The sequence below is a fragment of the Narcine bancroftii genome, chromosome 6 (genome assembly GCF_036971445.1).
Source record: "Narcine bancroftii isolate sNarBan1 chromosome 6, sNarBan1.hap1, whole genome shotgun sequence".
Classification (NCBI taxonomy): domain Eukaryota; kingdom Metazoa; phylum Chordata; class Chondrichthyes; order Torpediniformes; family Narcinidae; genus Narcine; species Narcine bancroftii.
This window is the reverse complement of record NC_091474.1, coordinates 11,982,891-12,004,462: the sequence shown is the minus strand read 5'-3', so window position 1 is coordinate 12,004,462 and position 21,572 is coordinate 11,982,891. Positions and strand designations below refer to the sequence as shown.

General features: G+C 45.1%; 1 protein-coding gene across 3 annotated transcripts in view; it reads right to left on the bottom strand.

Annotated features, from left to right (window-relative positions):
- The window catches only part of dnmt3bb.1 (DNA (cytosine-5-)-methyltransferase 3 beta, duplicate b.1), a 333,238-nt gene that overhangs the window by 203,296 nt on the left and 108,370 nt on the right, over window positions 1-21,572 (bottom strand). For 2 of the 3 annotated variants that reach the window (XM_069883973.1, XM_069883974.1), the window contains one exon: window positions 12,152-12,328. The gene's annotated coding sequence lies outside the window, so the exon portion shown is untranslated. Of the gene's footprint in view, window positions 1-12,151; window positions 12,329-14,059; window positions 14,522-21,572 lie in introns of those variants that run through there. The other variant, XM_069883976.1, reaches the window with a different exon arrangement.

The window sequence follows — 21,572 nt, the reverse complement described above, 5'->3', positions numbered from 1 at the left end:
CACAAAGCTGTGGCATCACAAGTAAATGAAAGTTATCATAGCATTCACCCCCCCCCCCCCCCCACCGTTAACGATGCTACACAGTACCCCAGGATATCTGTGGATTGGTCCTTTGCTGCCATAGAGATGATGCCACTCATGGGTCTGACAGAGAGAGAGAGAGAGAGAGAAAGCTTCTGGGCAGTGTCCGGGCGGATAAAGCTCTCTGTGCTCCCACTGTCGAACAGGCAGTTCGTCCTTTTTCCATTTTCCTCGATCTCCATCATTAAGTGGGTGATCAGTTGAGGTCTGCTCTGGTTCAGGGTCACGGAAGCCAGGATCGGGTCGTTGTTGTCGCTGTCGGATGGGAGGTCCCACCCGTAAGATGGCAGCCTTCATGTTGACCAAGTTGTCACATCGGAGGAAGAAGGAGGAAGTGACGTTGACCGGGTGACTGAAGGTGGAGATGACGTCACCCAGGAAGGTGGAGGAGATCCTGGGTAAGATGGTGACTCCTGGGTCGCGCATGTGGTCGAGCCATTCGAGGCTGGACGTGAGGTCAGTGATGCGTTGCTCACTCGGGAGGGTTTGGATGACTTACAGACATGCTGGTAATGCCCCTTCTTTCCGCACCTTGAGCTAGACAGAGTTGGCTGGGGTGCTTCAGCTGGCCGCAGTAGTGGCACCTCGGGTGACTGATCACGGTGGCGACGGCAGCATTGGGATCGTGGCCTACTATTGCAGAGGTCACCTGTGATGCTGGCTCCCAACATGACGGCGGCCGTGGTCCACACGTGGAGGCCCCGTTCTTACCGGCAATCTCATTGGTGTTGCATTGGGCCGAGTCGAGGGTCCTGGCAAGCTGGAAGGCTCTCTTCAGGGGCAGCTTGTCCTTCTCAAGCAGTGTCTGATGAATGTAGTCAGACCTGACTCCAGCTATGCAGACTTCTTGGACCAGCTCCTCCACGCACTGGGCTCTGGGCTGTAGGAGTGCCCCAGCTGTCTCTCCCCAGGTCGTACAGCACTCAGAGGAACTCGTCCATGGACTCACCGGGTTGCTGATGCCTCGAGGCCAGTCGATACCGTGAGTACACTTTGTTCACCCAGGGTCGGTAGAGGTTGTGGAGCACAGTCATGGCCTCTGGGTAGGTCAGGCAGCTCCAGATCACTAGATATGCTTGGGGAGGAGGGGGGGGGGGGGGGGGACAACTCCTGCACATTAGGGAAAATCTAGTCTCTCCTTCTAACTCCATCTCACTAGACTCGGAAACATTCTTCTGCACCCTTTCCATCGTAATGACATCATTCCTATAGCTTGGCAATCAGACAGCACATAATTTGTATGTCCTATTTGTCTTTATCTCAATGTCTTAATCTTTCCCTCGAGGCAAAAAGCAGTCTGATTGTTAAAGAAAGTGCATAAAATTCCTGGCATTTATTCAGTTTTCTGAAAGCAAATCTTTCTTGTTCCAACACACATAAGCAATGTGAAATGGAAGCTGAGAGTGAGGTACATTCATATGATTTCATCAACTGTCCTCGATTCTTATGACAAAAAAAAGGCACAAAGAGGACCATTAAAAACGCATCCATTAAAATCAAACACATCCATTTAACCCCCTCAATCAAATGAATAACCGTTTGTTTTTTAAATATTTCATTTTAATGATTAAAACTTGGCTGAATGGTGCAACAACAACAACCTCAAACTCAATGTCACCAAAACCAAGGAGCTGATTGTTGGCCAGGAATGGAAAACCAGAGGTGTCAACCCAGTGATCAGTGGTGGGAGGTGGGTGGGGGAGGGGGGGGTGGAGGGTCAGAAATGGAGAGGGTGAGAAATTTTAAGTTCTTGAGAGACACTAACTTGGAGGATCTTTCCTGGACCCAACATACAAATGGCATCGTGAAGAAAGCATTTACTTCCTCAAGACTTTGTGGAGGTTTGGTATGACATTGGAAACCCTAGAAAATTTCGACAGATATGTGGTAGAAAGTGTGATGACCAGCTGCATCATGGTCTGGTATGGAGATACCAATATCCCTGAGCGTAAAGCATTGCAAAAGATAGTGGACACCGCCAGGACATCACAGGCAAAACCCTCCCCACCATCGAGTACATCGGAGAGCAGCAGGAATCATCAAGGATTTACCCCACCCAGCACATGCTCTGTTCTCACTGCTATTATCAGGAAAGAGGTATAGGTCCCACAAGACTTGCAGCACCTGTTTCGGGAACAGCTGCTACCCCTCCAACATCAGACTCAACAATAAACTCAATCAGGGACTCATTTAAGAACTTACTTTTGCACATTATTGTTTTCCCTCTCTGTATTGCAGAGTCAGTTTGCTTACATTTCTTTTATTTGTTTACATGTGTATGTTATGTACCGTTTATTTTTGCACAACCAAGAAGTGGTAATTCTGCCTTCTCTACAGGAAAAACGACTTCAGGGTTGAATGTGATGTCATGTATGTACTCTGACAATAAATAAGGAATCTAATCTAAAATCTAAGCAACCAAACTTCCTTGCTTTTACTTAAAAGGCATTAAGATGAGCAGAATCTGGAAGATATTGCTTTTTTTTTGTCCACAATTCTCCTTTCATCCATTAGAAAATAGAAATGGTAGTAATATAGTTCAAAAATATCTGGCATGATTATCTAATGGAGAGATTTCAGATCACCAGGGAGGTATTTTGGATGGCACATTCTTTGCCAGATTTTAAACCCAATGACGATGGATGAAATATTTCATACCTTGATGATTGTTAGGATTCTATTTTTGTTTTGTGATTGTGTGATCTAGAAGGAGACAACATGATTAGCATGCTATATATTTAGGATAGAGAACAAGGGAAACAATTTTACTCAGAGGGTCCTGAGATAAAGACCCTTGTTAACACCTACAGCATATTAGATTATAATAATGGATATCAAACAAAAGAGGAGGAACATGAATGGGCAAATGGTAGATATTTGGAGATTAAGATCACTGATAGAGGACAAAGACAACTAAGTTAAAGACTTAAAAGAGTCTATTCAAGTTGGTTCAGGTAGTTGCAATCCATTTCCTAGCGAGCACCATAGGATATCTCTAATTTAGCATGTATTAACACTGTCATGTTTCTGAGAATTGCAGCTGTGCCTTATTTTTGACAAAGTAGAAATGGAGCTATGACCAATCTGTGAACTTTCATCCTGAAATGGAAAAGATTGCATTCCCATTAAAATAACATCCTTTACTCTGGCAAAAACAAACTAACAAGTTCAATTAGACCAGCTGATTTTACAATTTTTAAAAAACATTTGGAAAACCCCTAAGGGTAGATCCATGTATGGTTGAAGTCAGAGTTCTGAAAGTTGACATGTTAATTCTTCTTCACTCTTTATAAACAGATTGAGCTGTTAAGTTTAAGCGCTTACTTTAATTTAAAGGTTTTCAACACGTGTATTTTGAACAATTATTATTTAAATTGAGGAGGCTTTAAAAATTCATTTAGTTTGGATTTACAATTTGACTATATGTTTTCAACATGAGGTTTTGATTTTTATTTTGTTCACACATAAACGAGTTGGAGTGTGCTGCACTGTAACATATGTAACTCATTGCCCCATCTTCATGCATGGGCTTTCTAATTACCAAGGAAAGCCGATTAACATAGAGCACAGAGCAGAGAATTGTGTAATTAGATTCATGGCATATTGTGTCAATTCCAGCATTACAGTTTCACACCTGGATCTTCGTTTTGTTTGGATGGCGAGATTTCATACAAATCTCTACTGTAAGCAAATCTGTTGCTAGAATCCTCCTGGCCCTATTGAAATGTAAGCACAAAATTTATGGATTAATAGCATTAGTCTGGATATGGTTTATTCTAGTCAGGAGTTAAAGAGGAAATGTCTATATTGCTCCAGCATTTTTTTAACGAAAGATCAAACCTCGCAACAATCATCTCTTGTGCAGTCTAAATGGAAGTTAGCTTGCAAGGTCTCACATGACAAAATGGTCAGAAAAGTAAAAGTACATGGGATCCTAAAGTAAAGTGATAAGCTAGATTCAAAATTGGCTCTGTGGCAGGAAGCAAAGGGAAAGGGTCAATAGATGTCTTCATAACACAACAGTGGATTTTAACAGTATTCAAAGCTGAGTCCCTTTCTTTTTGTTGCATGTAGCAATAACTTAAGCTTAATATAGATTTTATTTCTATAACTTCTGCCTTCTTTTTCCCTCCCCAAATGAATTACCTTATCCATTTGTTATTTCCCTGCTAAATGACCAAGTTCAAGTTCAAATTTATTGTCACAGACATGAGCTCACATATAACCCTGAGATTCTTTTCCCTCCAGGCTGGGTGGAATTTCTACTTACTGGTCGTATAAACTGTACTCAAGAAAAAGATGCATACACAAAAGAGAGAAATGTAAACAAACTGACTGTGCAAGTACAAAAAAAATCAGTAATAAATGATGTGCACAGAGTCCTGATTGAGTCTTTTGTTTAGGAGTCTGAGAGTTAAGGAGTAGCAACTGTTCCTGAACCTGGTGGTACAAATCTTATGGCTCCTATACCTCTTTCCTGGCAGTAGCAAGAAAAGAGCTTGTCCTGCGTGATGTGGATCCTTGATGATTGCTGCTGCTCTCCAACGGCAGTGTTCCAGATTAATTTTATTGATGATGGGGATAGTTCTGCCTTTGATGCACTGGGCTATGTCCACAACCTTTTGCAGGGATTTTCAGTCAGAAGTATTGGTGCCCCCATATCAGGCCATGATGCAGTCAATCAGCAGACTACACATCTGTAGAAGTTTGCCAAGATTTCCAATGTCATACAAAACCTCCACTAACTCCTGAGGAAGTAGAGGCGCTGGCATGCTTTTAAAAAAAAATAAATTAGACATAGAGCACTGTAACAGGCCAATTCGGTCCTTCGAGTCCATGCCACCCAAATTCTCAATGACATTCATGTGTTGGGTCCGGGAAAGGTCTCCAAGGAATTTAAATTTGCTCACCGTCTCCACCTCTAAACACCCACTGATGGCTACAGTTGGGAGACACACAAAGCACAAATAAGAAATTTAATAAAGGGATATGGGGAAAAGGCCAGAATTTGGAACTAGATGTGAGAAAAGTTTAACTCAGGGTGGAGTTGTGGAGCAGACTCGATGGGCCAAATGGAACTTCTGTTCCTTTATCTTGTGATCACTGGATTGTACATGACTGGTTTTCCCTTCCTAAAATATACAATCAGCTCCTTGGTTTTAGAGACATTAAATGAGAGGTTGTTAGTACACCATTCAGCCAAGTTTTCAATTTCCCTCCTGTATGCTGACCCATCACCCCTATTTATACAGGCCACTCCTGTGGTAACATCAACAAATTTTAAATGGTGTTGATGTAGTACTGAGCTATGCAGTCATAGGTGTACAGCGAGTAGAGCAGGGGGCTAAGCGCACAGCCCTGTGGAGGTTTTATCCTTATGGAGATTGTTATCAATCTCATGGATTGTGGTCTGGAGGCAAGGAGATCCAGGATCCAATTACATAGTAGGGTATTGAGGCCCAGGCCTTGAAGTTTGCTGATCAGTTTTGAGGGGGTGATGGTGTTGAATACCGAACTATAGTCAATTAAATGAATCCTGATATATGCATCTTTGCAGGTGTTCAAGGGTTTAGTCTCGACCCAGTGAAATGCTTCAACACTGGCCTCTCTCTGTGGATGTGCGTGCCAGTGGTCAGTAGTAATTTAGGCAGGTTACTAGTCTATTGATATCACATTACAGTTTCAGATTCCTAGATTTAAGTTTGTCATTGCAACATACAAAAAAAAAGAAAAGGAGACATAGATCTTAGAACACCTCTCAATAAATTAATCCACTACTGAAGTCAAGCTCATTGGCTATAATTTCCAAGATTACTCTTTGAACTTTTCTTAGTTCTGGTCATGACATTACAGGAAAGATGAGATAGCATTGGATCAGGAGTTTGTCCTGCCCTGGATGTGGAGAATAATTTTTCCACTGAAACATCAGGAAAACTAAAGCCATCATCTTTTGTCTCCATTACAAACTTCTTTTCTCAGTCACTCAATCCATCCCTCCCTATGACAACTGCTTGAAATCAATGAATTACTGCTGTTGTTTCAACTTAGCATCTGTATATTTGTGTCACATCAAGTACCTGCTAAACATCACAAAGCTTTCTGCCTCTATCACTCTTTTAGGCAGTGTTCCAGACCTACTGGGTGAAAAATTGAACTTTTCTACCCTAACCCCAATAATCTTTTAACTACATTAAATCTTTGCTTTCTAGCTATTGACGTTTTCATTCTCTTCAATCACTTGTAGTTTTAATTCTAGATTAGATCTCCTTACAGACTTCTTTTTTCCAAACAAAAGCAACTCAGCCCAGCCTCTTTTTTTCATAAATCCAGTCCTGCCAGCGTCCTTGACAATTTCAGCTGCTACAAAATAACAATAACAAAAAGCTTGATTTACAGGATGCATTTAACATAGCAAACATATTCTAAGGGAGATTCACTGGAGTAGATTCAACCGAAAGCATTGGTATCAAGGGGATAGTTATACAGATGACTAAAAGCTTGTTCAAAGATTTTGGTCTTAAGGAGTTTTACAGAAGCAACATGAGAGGGGATTGCGAGCTGGAAGCAAGGCCAACAATGGTAGAGTATTTGCAGATGCTCAGTATTAGTGGAGTGTTGATATCTCAGAGAACTGTGGAGTTGGAGGAGACAAGAGATTGAGAGGGTTAAGGTCACTATGGAACTTGAAAATAAGGTCAAGAATTTTAACTATGTAGGTCAGCAGCATTGGGATGATGACCAATGAACAGTATCCTCTACCCAAGTAAATTATCCCCCCAATTTTTTTTTCATTATATATTTGATTATCGATTACTGTGCATTTTGTATCACGTCTATGCACTGTGATCTGGAGAAACATAGTTTCGTCTGGTTGTGTGTGTACAGTCAGATGATAATAAATGAACTTTGCGCAAGTTGGGTATGGTCTTTCTTTGGCTTGGCTTCGCGGACGAAGATTTATGGAGGGGTATGTCCACGTCTGCTGCAGGCTCGTTGGTGACTGACAAGTCCGATGCGGGACAGGCAGGCACAGTTGCAGCGGTTGCAAGGGAAAATTGGTTGGTTGGGGTTGGGTGTTGGGTTTTTCCTCCTTTGCCTTTTGTCAGTGAGGTGGGCTCTGCGGTCTTCTTCAAAGGAGGTTGCTGCCCGCCGAACTGTGAGGCGCCAAGATGCACGGTTGGAGGCGAGATCAGCGCACTGGCGGTGGTCAATGTGGCAGGCACCAAGAAATTTCTTTAGGCAGTCCTTGTACTTCTTCTTTGGTGCACTTCTGTCTCGGTGGCCAGTGGAGAGCTCGCCATATAACACGATCTTGGGAAGGCGATGGTCCTCCATTCTGGAGACATGACCCACCCAGCGCAGTTGGGTCTTCAGCAGCGTGGATTCGATGCTTGCGGACTCTGCCAGTTCGATTACTTCGATGTTGGTGATGAAGTCATTCCAATGAATGTTGAGGATGGAGCGGAGACAGCGCTGATGGAAGCGTTCTAGGAGCCGTAGGTGATGCCGGTAGAGGACCCATGATTCGGAGCCGAACAGGAGCATGGGTATGACAATGGCTCTGTACACACTGATCTTTGTGTGTTTCTTCAGGTGGTTGTTTTTCCAGACTCTTTTGTGTAGTCTTCCAAAGGCGCTATTTGCCTTGGCGAATTTGTTGTCTATCTCGTTGTCGATCCTTGCATCAGATGAAATGGTGCAGCCGAGATAGGTAAACTGGTTGACCGTTTTGAGTTCAGTGTGCCCGATGGAGATGTCGGGGGGCTGGTGGTCATGGTGGGGAGCTGGCTGATGGAGGACCTCAGTTTTCTTCAGACTGACTTTCAGGCCAAACATTTTGGCAGTTTCCGCAAAATAGGACGTCATGCGCTGGAGAGCTGGCTCTGAATGGGCAACTAAAGCGGCACGTCGGTCCGAGGTCCTGTTGCTGTCGCCGCTGGAGGCCCGAGGTCCTGTTGCTGCCGCCGCCAGAGGCCCAAGGTCCTGTTGCTGCTGCCACCGGAGGCCAGGCAAACCCCGGCAGCCCGCACAGTCCGACCGTTGGCAGCCGAGCCCCGGGCCGGGAGCGATCAATGAGAACAAGCACAATACTATGTCTACATAACACGACCAGTCTCTTTCCACTCTAGTCTAAACACTAACAACTGTGAACTCCATTGCAGAGTTCTCTCCAGTCTTAAAAAATTTTCTACTAGAACTTTTCTTTCTGATCCTCAACCAATGCTGCATCCCCTTTACTCGGCCGCGGCGGGAGTAAATGCACGCAGGCCGATTCCAGGGCGCACCACTCCATCACTGGGGACAGCGGTCGTAGATCTCCAGAAATGGTTCTACCTAAAAGGGGAGGCAGGCCTCTTCAGCCCGGTTAGGCAACCTGCATAGGAGAAGGTCACTCCGATATAAAACCTACGACCCAAGGACCTTGCTGCCACGTCCCAGCTTGCTTGGCCACGGCACACGAACCATGGGCTATGGTCAGAGCAGTTTTAAATGACATTAAGTTTAAGATTTGAATTTTAAAATAATGAATGCAAGAGATGTAATTGAAGGCTGTAAAAGCTACTGAACTGTGATAAGAACAATGTCTGGTGAAGTTTCAGAGGTGGAAATGGTGGGGGGGTTTAGTGATGGTGTAATATGAGACCAAATTGAGGCCAACCATGTCTTGGAACATAGAACATAAAACAGTACAGAACAGAAACAGGCCCTTGGCGCACAACGTCTGTGCTGTACATGATGTCTAAATTAAACTAAAACTATGCTATTTGCATATCCCTCTAATCCTTTTATATTTATTTGTTTGTTTAGAAGCCCCTTAACTGCTACCATCATATCTACTACCACCACAACCCATGGCAGCCTTCACTCTGCCTAAAAGGATAAGAGAGGCAGTCTTGTTTCCACAGATGCTAAACTGACACATCATGAGAATGTCAGCAGTAATTAAAATTAATCAAAACTAATAACCAAATAAAATAGTTGACACAATCAAATCAACACTAGCACAAGCAAATTGAAATCAATTATTGGAATAATCTTTAATAAAGTTTGCTTTAACTGATCAAAAAAATACCCTGCCTTAAAAATCCCTTGTGAAAGAAATCTTAATCTGACTCCAATCCAGACAATTTAATTTGTTCAAATGCATTTCTATTAACTTTTACACGAACCTTTACACAAATGTCCAAACGTGCAATGGGCATCATAGCTTAAACTAAGTTCTTCCGTCTTCTGAACTTTGCTCTTAATTTTAAAAAAGTCTAAAAAGTAATTTTTCTGACGTAATGGCACATGAGAGTTCTCCCACAAATCTAGTACGCACCCAAACAGAGCTGCAAACTGGGTTATCTTGTTACAAAATCTTGTCAGTACTGTTTACGACCAGATTGAAGACAGTTCTTTCACTTCAGATGTTTCAGATCTTATGTGTCGTGGATAATATATGTCACCAAAGATAAGCATTCACATCAATCTTGATAGAATTCAAGTCTAAATCCTTTTAAAACTTAGGTCAGTGGGTGAAAGTCCCTCTAATCAGCCATAAAACTTGAATGGATGCTCCATGCCCCAACGTTTCAGGAAATTATACATATTCCCATCGCTAGACAAACAGATACATTCCCCACCCCCCAATCTGCTTGACAAGTAGCCATTGATTGATAGGAAGGGAAAAATCATTCAAAAAAAATCCTAGGTTATTCTTTCCTAAGTAATAACAATTGACCAATTATAGAAGCAGAGCATGCCCATGGAAAAAAGACAGAAGGAGCCTGAACCATTTAATTGGCTTTGATGACATTCTGCTTAGGATATAACAAATCCGGAGGTTGCGAAGAGGCTAGTGTCTGCTAATCCAGTTCTACACAGCATCTGTGCATCATTAATCTCTCACAAATGAACCACACTATCACTAACCCTCACCGACTTCAAATCTTCATCTCCCTCTTTAAAGGAGTATAATTCCTTCTGCTGATAAAGTCAATATTTTAAACGCACTGGGTTTTCAAAGCTGGAAAGCTTTGCTTTTTTGAAGAATATTTTATCCTTCACCAAAATTGAGGTTTTTCTACTTTCAAAAAGTGATTGACATATATGCCTGACTGAATGCAGTGTGACCTACTGAGTCCTCCCACACTTCATTGTTAGTGCTAGATTCCAGCATATGTAATTTTTCAGTTACATTTTTTTAAATTCAAAGAAACAGCATGGTAACAGGCCCTTCTGATCCATGAGCCTGCACCTCCAAAATACACCCATGTGACCAATTAACCTACTAACCCCATGCATCTTTGGAAAGTGGGAGGGATCCAGAACAAGCGGATATGGGGTGAATGAACAAACTCTTTACAGACAGTGACAGATTTGAATCGGGTCACTGGCACTGAAATAGCATTGCGCTAACTGCTACAACTGCTACGTTAACCATGTTCTTCTCTACTGAGAATTCTAAAGGTACACCTACTTTGAAAATTTTTCTTCTTCCAAAGGGAGTCTGTGGTTCCCTCACACTGCTCACCTCCTGCACTTCCAACTGCCCTCCAGCTCAATGACCAAATTCTCATTAAGACTCACGACCACAACCATGTTTTGTTCCTCACAACTTGCCTTGCACATGGTTTCCAGTTCGACTTGCAGGCCTTCCAGTTCATCCCTAACCAAAATCTCTAGTATGTGAATACTATTAATTACAGTTCTCAACGATTCTCCCTCCAGGACCTATGCTCTCCCCTCTCTGCTGGTCTCAACTCGAAATATTGACTGACCATTTCTATCTATGGATGTTGTATGATCCTCAAGATTACCTCTTCTGCACCATTTGTGTTTCTCTATGTCGTAGATAGCCCTCTTCTTAAAATGGTACAATTACATATTTTCATCCACTTGACTAGATTATTTAAAGTTGTAACTTAAGAAAAACAGCAGAGGGAATTCTCACTGCCCCTTGTAAACTGTTAGAGATGAATTTACTGATCTCTTCATGCTGTCCTATCCACATCCAATTAACACCTTTTGTCTGTTCACCTGTACTCCTCTCCCTGCTCTTTATTTTAATTCAGAAGCCTGCCTGCTTTTTACTCATACTTTGAAGAAGGACTGAGGCCTGAAACGTCAGTTTTATAATATATATTTACTTGCTATGGATGCTGCGAGACTTACTGAGTTCCTCCATCATTTCTGTGTTTTTACTACAATCACAGCTTCTGCAAACTTCTGTGTTTCGCTCCCTTCATGCATCTCATGCACTACAATGGGGGTCGGTGTGTGGGAAACAAAAGATATGTAAATGAAGAAATCTTTTGCATTAGAAAGGATCTGGAAATCTGCAAGGGCTAAAGGCAAATTGGGGTAAGATTTCTGCCTTCTGATCAGTTCAGGAGGAAGTTGACCAACAGCAGAGGGCGCTAAGGGATAACTTAAAATGCAGCTGCAATTTATAGGAAAGCCTTAGTCAATTTAACACTTTGTTAAAACTGACAATTCGTATACTACATAATATTCCCAATTATTAACTCTTGTACACATATATTAGAGTCTCTTTTCTAGCTCAGTGAAATCCTGAAAATTATCTTGTAATTTTATTTTCCAATTTTCTATTTTAATATATTTTACATGCACTCCACGTAATTGATCAATTACATCTGAGAGGGCATCTAGTTAGCCTGTTCATGGGTCTCTGCCAAATGTTATTCCATTGCCAGCTGAACTGGAGGATGATTTGTGTTCCAAATTTACCTCAGTCTCTCTTTTCTCTAAGCAACCTTGACCCTGTGCTTTGGAAATCTCACCAAAGTCCCAGTGAAAGTAGGCAACTTTTATCACGCAGACAACCCAAAAGTATGAGATGTATTATAATTATATCATGGATGAAAAACTTTAGCCGTGAGCAATAATTAGAAACAACATTTTAACTGTAACAGAGCTCATTAACTGGATAGACCCATTTATTCATTCTTTCATTCATTTTGATTTAGATGACACATTCTTTTTTATCATCTTTATGCATTTCCCCCTCCATTTATCTTCCAATATTAGCAATGTGAAATGACATCTTCATCTTCTAACAACTGACCTTAATTCCTTGGGTCCTGTATATCTGTTCTTCCCTCTGCATCCCAGCTACCTCCTCGTACAATGATCATTCCGTTAAAGTTCCCGATATCTGGGTTCAGTGCAGTGGAATCAAAAATTCAACTTGACTCGATGACCAGACAAGGAGATTGTTAAGATTGAAAGGCTGTGATTTGATCTATTTATAAGGAAAAAAAAACTTTCAATTGTTAATGAGTGGCAAAGTCAAAGTAATGATTTTAAAACCAACAACTAAATATGAAAGAGTTAAAAGATTTTTGTTTATCCAGCTGATCTTTGCGAACTGAAATTCCTCTCCAGAAATGAAGTTCGTTAATGGTTCTGAAAAGAGAAGTAGATAAATGCAAAAAAAGAAAAATTTAAAGTCACTGGGAATAGGTTGGGATGTTTTCTTCCTGCAATAATGACAGTGAAACCAGCACATTTCCCATTACACTGCAGTTTCCCTTGTGTTCTTATTTAAATATTATATCCAAGTATTAATAAGTTGATTGTAGGGCAGACTGCAAACACCAAGGCAGGTCAAGTTACTCAGAAGATAGAATGTATTTAAAAAAAGGGAAAAAGCAATGAGATTAACTTTTATATGTACGCATTTACATAGCATCAATGTCAGCTACTTACAGAAAGGTGGCCATTCAGTTTGATTTATGGTGTAATTGCTAATCGTGTCAAGTCTACCTAGTATGACATTGCCATTACATACATACTTAACATTATATATCTGCTGCCTGCATCATAGAATGCATATCCTCATGTGCGGTGGAGTGGTACAACAGCATCAGTGTACTTTTTGCTGGTGGTAAATCTTGAAATTGGGAATTGTCTGTGGTACTTTATGCTGACAAAGGAATACTGAATTTCAATCTGTACGATTGTATGGGTTTGGGAGTATTTGTGGGTTAAAATTTGGCAAAACTGACAGCACATTGATAAGACAGCTCCATTCAGCCATCTTCGTGTGAGGCTTCGATCGTGAATGTACAGCACTGCCTAGGGAAAGGTAGGCTGTCAAATATTAAATGTCATTTTTTCAGCTAGATTAGTATTTCCACACATCTTTGACTAATGTCAGCTCCAATAAGTTCCCAAGCTTCCTGAAGCTCTATGGTCAAAACTAGGAAAGAACAGAACTGAATAGAAGGAGCTAAATCAATATCAGACAAATACGCCAATAACTAATTAGCCCTTACAAATGCTTTCTTACCTGCTACTTTGGAAGAGTTTGTTCTCATTACTTTTCCTGAGAGGTTAATTTTCTTCAAAGTGCAAGAACCTTTCAACACTCACTGTTTAGAACACAGAACAGTCCACAAAGTACAACCCCCTTGGCTCACAATGTTGTGCCAATCTATATAAACCTACTCCACAATCAACCTAAGTCTATTCTCCCCTCACAGGTAAAAATCTTCCATTTTCTTACATCCCTGTGACTTTCTAAGTTTTTTTTTAAAAAGTCCCTATTGCACCAGCTTCCACCATCACCCCTAGCAATGCATTCCAGGCACCCACTGCTCTCTGTGTACAAAAAATCTACCTCTCACATTTCCCTCAACCTTTCTCCACTTACCTTAAAAAGATGTCCTCTGGTATTGGCCATTGCCACCCTGGGAAAAAAAAGATGCTGCCTGTCTTCCCGATCTACATTTCTCATAATCTTGTACACCCTTATTGTCTTTTCTCATCTTCTGTCACTCCAAAGAGAAAGGCCTTAGCTCAATCAACTTTAGGTCTAATACATCAGTAAATGCATTGTGTAACTGGTCTAAATTCGGAAGAAAAACTATCTGCATTCTCATACCCATCACCATGAATGTCAATATCAGAGATGGGAGTGACAGAGAGAGAAACAGTAAAGTGGCAGCCTATGGAGAGGAAATGAACTTACAGGAGGCATAACGCATAAGCCATAGGAGCAGAATTAGACCATTTAGCACATCAAATCTGCTCCTCCATTCAAATCATGGCTGATATGTTTTTTCTTTTCTTCTCCATTCTCTTGCCTTCTTCAAATCAGGTCAAGTTTATTGTCATCTGATTGTCCAAGTAGAACCCGGTTAAACAGCAGTTCTCTGGTCCTCAGAGCAAAAACACGCAGACACACAACCAGACATTACATACATGCAGAAAAACAATACTTATGCAGGACAAGTATTATATCGACATAAATAAATAAATAGACATTGCTTTGTACAAATGAGAGCCTTGGGTGGTTAGTGTGAGCAGTTGCTTTGGATGTTCAGCATTCTCACTGCCCGTGGGAAGAAGATGTTCCTCAGCCTGGTGGTTCTGGCTCTGATACTTCTGTATATCTCCCCCAACAGGAGCAGCTGAAAGATGCCATGTGAAGGGTGGAAGGAGTCCTCAATGATTTTGCGCACCCTCCTTAGATAACGATCCCTGTAGATCATGTCGATGGGGGGTGTTTGCGTGGAGGGAGATTCCAGTGATCCTCTCTGCCACTCTTATGGCCCTGTGGATTGACCTCCGATCCATTTCTCTGCAGCAACCGTACCACCCTGTGATGCAGCCGGCCAGGACACTGTCAATAGAGCTCCTATAGAAGGTTGATTTTATGATGGCCAGTTGCCTTTCCCACTTCAGTCTTCTGAGGAAGTGCAGACACTTGCGCCTTCCTGACAAGTGAGGAGATGTGTGTCCACGATAGGTCACTAGTTAAGTGAACTCCAAGGTAATTTGTGCTCTCCACTCTCTCTACTACCGAGTTGTTGATGTGTAGTGAAGGGTGGTCATTCCTGGTCCTCCTGAAGTCCACAAACATCTCCTTCATCTTGTCCATGTTGAGACTCAGGTTGTTAATCTTGCACCATAACACAAGTTTTTTTCACCTCTTCTCTGTAGTGCAACTCATTGTTGTTGGTGATGAGACCAACTACTGTTGTGTCATCTGTTAACAATGACACTGTTGGTGCTGGATCTGGTGATGCAGCATGTAAAGAAGTAGGTTGAGCACGTAGATCTGAGGTGCCTCAATGCTCAGTGTGATGGTATTTGATATTCTGCTACTGACCCAGATGGACTGTGGTTTTTCAGTTAGGATCCGGTTACAGACAGAGGTGTTGAGTCCCAGCGAGGACAGCTTCTCCACCAGCCTCTGGGGAATGATTGTATTAAATGCCGAGCTGAAGTCGATGAACAGCAGCCTGGTGTATGAGGCATCATTTTCCAGGTGGGCCAGGTCGGAGTAAAGCAAAAAGGCTTTAGCATTGTCTGTGGAACGGTTCCTTCTATACGCAGATTGAAATGGATCCAGCATCTTTGAAAGGTGTATTTTGATGCATCCCATCACCAGACGCTTGAGGCATTTCATAATGGTGGAGGTCAGTGTTACAGGGCAGTGATCATTGAGGCCTGTTATTGTACCTTCTTGGGTACCGGGATGATAATGGCAGTCTTGAACCCTGCGGGAACAATAGTCTGCTGCAGTGAGTTATTAAAGATGTCCATGAAGACCTCTGTCAATTGGTCTGCGCGGTCCTTCAGTATGATGTCTGGTCCTGCTGCCTTGTGTGGGTTCAGCATGGACAGGGTTCTCCTCACCTCGGCTGCGGCTATGTGGGGGGGCCCGTTTATCAGGGGGATATGGAGCTTTGTAAGACATTATCCTGTTCTTATCATCAAACTGTGCATAGAAGGTGTTCAGTCTATCCGGAAGGGAAGTGTCATTGTCCTTAATTTGCAAGGTTGACTTGAGATCCATAAAGGTCTTGATCCCCGCCACATGCAACTCGTGTTGCTGGTGTCATTTACCATAATCTTCGACATCCTTGTCCCCCACGGCTGTCTGTGGCAGTACATTCCAAATTCAACATGAAGGCATTTTTCCTTTTTGGTAAAGGAACATCCTTTTATTCTGAGGCTGTGCCATCTGGTCTGAGATTCTCCCATTACTGGAAATATCTTCACATCCATTCTATCCAGCCCTTTCTATCTGGTAGGTTTCAATGAGATCTCCCCTCATCCTTCTAAACTCCGACGCGCACAGACCCAGAGCAAGGATCAAATGACACACACTTGCTTCTCTTGACACTATTGAAAACTAATGTTGGAAAAGGCAAGATATCACGTTGGGTGGTGGCAGATAAGGCCAGCCTCTTTTGAATATGGATGCCCATTGCAAACATTGCTTAACATACTTGTTAAAATGCCAGTACTGAAGCCGCACAGCATCAGAATCAGTATCATATCAATAACAGATTTGTAATTGTCCAGACATTCAGCATGTTGAAGACAGGTCCTCAGTGTCACAAGATCTGGAAGTGCCCTTCATATGCAGCAGCCACAAGCTTTCAGAAGAGTAGTTTTTTAAAAATATTCAACTGTGGCGGCGCGCATCCTCATGGTGAATCGGCCCCGCTTGTATCGCCACGTGGAAGGGCAGCCATGGGGAAATGGCGTCATCAGACGTTTCTCTCTGACTCCAGCCTCCCTTCCAGCGCCCACCCTGGGCAGTGATTATGATGTCACAATGCATCAGGTGACTGAGCTCATGATGCCCTTATAGGGGCATGCTGAATTTGAATAAAAACTGTCATTAACGCCCCTCAACGTGGTGGCTGTGTTTCTTCCAATGCTCACACCGCCACAGTGGTGACCCCGATGAGCCCAGATATTTTTCTGGATTCAAAACACTATGATTCAGCAGAGGTTAATGCTGTCTCCATCAAGCTTCCCCCCTTTTGGACCCACCAACCGAGAACGTGGTCCGGGCAGCTGGAAGCACAATTTCAGCTCCAACATCTCCTCAGATGCCACGATGTTCTATCATGACGTGAGCACTCTGGACCAAGATACGGCAGCGAGGGTGGATGAATAATCCACCACCCCCCGGCCACGGGCAAGTACACCACCCTCAAAGACCTGCTGCTTGGAACTTTCGGGTTAACTCCCCGGCAATGGGCTTCCAGGCTCCTTCACCTAGATGGGCTTGGGGACCGTAGTCCGTCGGTGCTGATGGACAAAATGCTGGACCTGGCGGAAGACCACAAGCCTTGTTTTCTCTTCTGCCAGATAATCCTGGAACAGATGCCGGAGGACATCCAGCTGGTCCTCACAGATGAAGACTTCTCGAACCTGAGGAAAGCAGCCGCTCGTGCGGATGCCCTATGGCACACAAAGAGGGAGAACGGGGCAGCCCTCAACCAGGTGGCATGACCAGGAGCCAGCCCATTGCGAGCCGCTCCAAAGATCAAGCCAAAGGAGGGCCAGTCGACCTAGTGCTTCTACCACCAGCGCTGGGGAGCACAAGCCCATAAATGCCGCCAGTCCTGCGGGTTTCAGGGAAATGACCAGGCCAGCTGCCGTTGATGACTGCGACGGCTGGCACACAAACAGCCTCCTTCAGGTGACGGACAGATCCACCGGCTGCCGATTCCTGGTGGACACAGGGGCTGAACTCAGCATCCTTCCCCCCACAGCATTAGAGACTTGCACTGGATCTCGAGGTCCAAACCTGCGGGTGGCCAACGGCTCCATCATCAGGACCTACGGCACCAGCAGGGCACAGATCCAGATCAGGAAGGAGAAGCTCCACTGGATGTTCATCCTAGCCTCCGTGGGCACCATGCTGTTAGGGGCCAACTTCCTCAGAGCTCAAGGCCTACTGGTTAACATGAAGGGCAAAAGACTGGTCAACACCCGAATGTTCCACTCCACTCGAATGGACACAGCAGAAACCCGCAGGCCTGAAATCGCTGCCATAGCCGCCACCAGGGATGAGTTCGATGAGATTCTCCATGAATTCCCCGCCATCTTAGAGCCACGTTCAATGTCGCCCTGCCCCAGCATGGGGTCTTCCACCACATCGCCACACAGGGCCCCCCGCTGGATGCTAGACCTAGATGGCTGCCATCTGAGAAGCTCCAGCAGGCAAAGGAGGAGATCTCCAGGCTCCAGAAACTGGGAATTGTCCGGCACTCGGACAGTGCCTGGGCATCGCCGCTCTATATGGTCCGGGGGCTGGAGACCGCGAGGGGAAAACCATCAGTTGAATGATGCAACCACCTCCGACAGGTACCCGGTTACCCACATACAGGACTTCTCTGCCATCAGATCCCGGTGCATCCAGACGATGTGGGTAAGACGGCCATTATCACCCCTTTCGGCCTCTTTGAGTTCCTTCAGTCTAAAGAACACGACCCAAATGTTCCAGCACCTTATGAATGCAGTTGGAAAAGACATGGACTTTGTGTTAATTTACCTGGACGATATTCTCATTGCCAGTCGCAACCGCGACAAACACAAAGCCACACACTCTTTGCCCGGCTGGTGGACTTTGGCCTCATGGTGAATGCAGCCAAATGCCAATTTGGCAAGTCCCTCCAGTTCCTGGGGCACACCATTTCGGCGGCTGGGGCCACGCCGACGCCGGAGAAGGTAGCAGCTGTTCAACAATTCCCCAAACCCTCCACCCTCCGAGAGTTCACGGAGATGTTGAACTTTTACCATCATTTCATCCCCAGAGCCATGTGCACCATGCACCCATTGTTCGTGCTCATGGCCACCAAAGAAAAAACTTTACCATGGTCAGAGGAGGCGGACAGGGCTTTCATCGTGACAAAGGAGGCTCTAGCCAGCTCCACGCTGCTGGTGCACCTGTGGCTGGAGGCGCACATGGCACTCTTCTTCGATGTCTCAGTTACGGCAGTGGGGAGGGTTCTGGAACAGAGGCTTGATGGACAATAGCGCCCGCTGGCCTTTATCAGCAAGCAACTGCACCCACCGGAGCTCAAATACAGCGCCTTTGACTGGGAACTCCTGGCACTGTATTTGGCCATCCGCCATTTCCACTACTTCCTCGAGGGCAGGCCATTCACAACATTCATGGATCACAAGTCCCTCATTCAAGCACTGGCGATGACTTCCAGACAGCCGGTGCTTGGGCACGGCTGTCTGCACCGGCTGTGATAAGTCCACCGTAAGTCCACTGTGGTCTTCCAGACAGCAGTGCCACCTCTCGTACATGTCTGAGTTCATGACTGACATCCGACACAGGGTCGGCAAGGACAATGTAGTGGCGGATGTGCTCTCCCATCCAGCCATCAACACTCTCGCGCCCGGCCTGGATTACGAGCAACAGGCTAAGGCAGGTGTGTCAAACTCAAATTCACGGAGGGCCAAAATTAAAAACTTGGACTAAGTCGAGGGCCGAACTAAATATTTATTGAAAGTTTTCAACAACATCTGCATGTTTTCTCTTCTTTCAACATATATAATGTTAAACTTTTTCTTATTAAAATAAATGTTTAATAATAGTTTTGGATAAACTCTTTCCAGAAGCATTAACAAATGAGAAATAAAATATTCAATAAATAATATTTCTCTATAGAGGATTTGTCAAATGTTGCTAGTGTGCTGTCGAATAGTAAAATCTGAGGGCTATTGAGAATGTGGGAGAATAACATGATTCCTGAAACAATCAAATGGGTGACTGATTGTGGGCATGAACTCTAGCAGGGTTATTTGCCATGCCCTTTTTCCATTGGTACAGATATCCTTTGATTTACACACTTTTCAAGTTTTATGCCTAATGAGCTTGTATCCAGGTGCAGGACCATTTTTAACCAGGAATATATTTATCACTGTGATTAAAGTTCATAATCCTTACTCAGGCCTGTGTGTGGGAGGGCGGGGTTTGCGGGCGATCGGGTTGGACAACGACAGTGCGGGGACATCGGCTCTCGCTGCAGGGTGGCATCTCGGCGGATCCTCGGCCCCGTCACCATGAGTCGCGGGTTGGCCTGCGGCAGGGAGGGGGAGTGGGCAACGGTCCTGGCGAGGTCAGGCCCGAGGCCTCTGGTTCCGGGCGCTGGGAAGCGGCCTTGGCATCCCCTGACACTGGCCAGGCCCCAAAACCAGAGTCCACGGTGAGACCCTGCAACGTAAACAGAGGAGGTGGGGGCGATTAGCAGGCTGACGCCAATGCATTCTGGGATCTATAGTATTAGCTGTGCATGCGCTATACTGGCGCGGTGGCCAGCGGGCCACCTCTAATACATTTTTGAAATGATCTTGCGGGCCAAATATAATTATTTGTCCGCAGGCCAGAGTTTGACATGTGTGGGCTTAGGCACAGAGGAACGATGCGGAGACCCAGGCCTTGCGGACTGCCATCTCGGGCCTCAAACATCGGACATCCAGGTGCCCAGCAGCCTGGACACATTGCTCTCCGATGTCTCAACAGGCACGCCGCGCCCGGTGGTCCTACTGCACTGGAGGGCAAAGGTCTTCAGTCTGATCGACGACCTTACTCACTCAGCAGTAAAGACAACCGTGCGGATGGTCGCAGAGCAGTTTGTGTGGCACAGGCTAAAGAAGAAGGTGGCGGAACTGGCCAGGAACTGTACCAGGTGCCAGACCTCCAAGGTCCAGCAACACACGTGAGCCCCCATCCAGAACTTCAACCCGGCAGTTCGCAGATTTCAACACATCCATGTTGATGTCGTCGGGCCCCTGCCGGTGTCCAAGGAGGCTCGTTACCTCCTCATGGTGGTGGCTCGGGCCACAAGATGGCTGGAGGCCGTCCTGATTAAGGAGGCCTCCACGAAGACGTGTGCCAGGACTCTGGTCAGCCAATGGATCGCCCGTTTCGAAGTCCCGGCGCACATCACTAGCGACAGAGGGGCGCAGTTCATGTCTGCCCTGTAGACTCAGATGGCGAAGCTCCTGGGGGAGTCAAGCTCCACCACACCACAGCATACCACCCACAGTCCAATGGGTTGGTGGAGAGGTTCCACAGGCACCTGAAGGCATCACTTATGGCCAGGCTCTTCAGACCAAACTGGGCGGACGAACTACCCTTGGTCCTCCTCAGGATTAGGATGGCACCCAAGGAGGACCTGCAGGCTTCAGCAGCGGAGATGGTCTATGGCACACCGCTTTCCCTGCCGGGTGAGTTTTTCGGCCCAGACCCTGACATCACGGCCACTGACAAATACCTGCTGGCGGACCTACGCAGGCGACTGGCCTCCCTAGCTCCCCCACCCCCGGCACGCCACAGCACCTGGCCGTTTCATCTCCCCAAAGAGCTTGACTCAGCCCAGTTCATTTTCGTGCAGAGGGGACCAAAAGGTCCACCGCCACAGCGACGTACAAGGGGCCATACAAAGTCTTGCACTGGTCCGGCGGAACCTTCACCCTGGACGTTGGGGGGAGAGAGGAACTTTTTACGGTGGACTTATCACAGCCGGTGCAGACAGCCGTGCCCAAGCACCAGGTCCGGCCGCCAAAGTGACAGGAAGTGTAGCTGGTTCTGTGGGGGGGGGGAGGGGTTTGTGTGGCGGCACACATCCTCATGGCCAACTGGCCCCGCTTGTATTGCCATGTAGCGGGGCAGCCATGGGGAAATGGCGTAATCAGAGGATTCTCTCGGACTCCGGCAT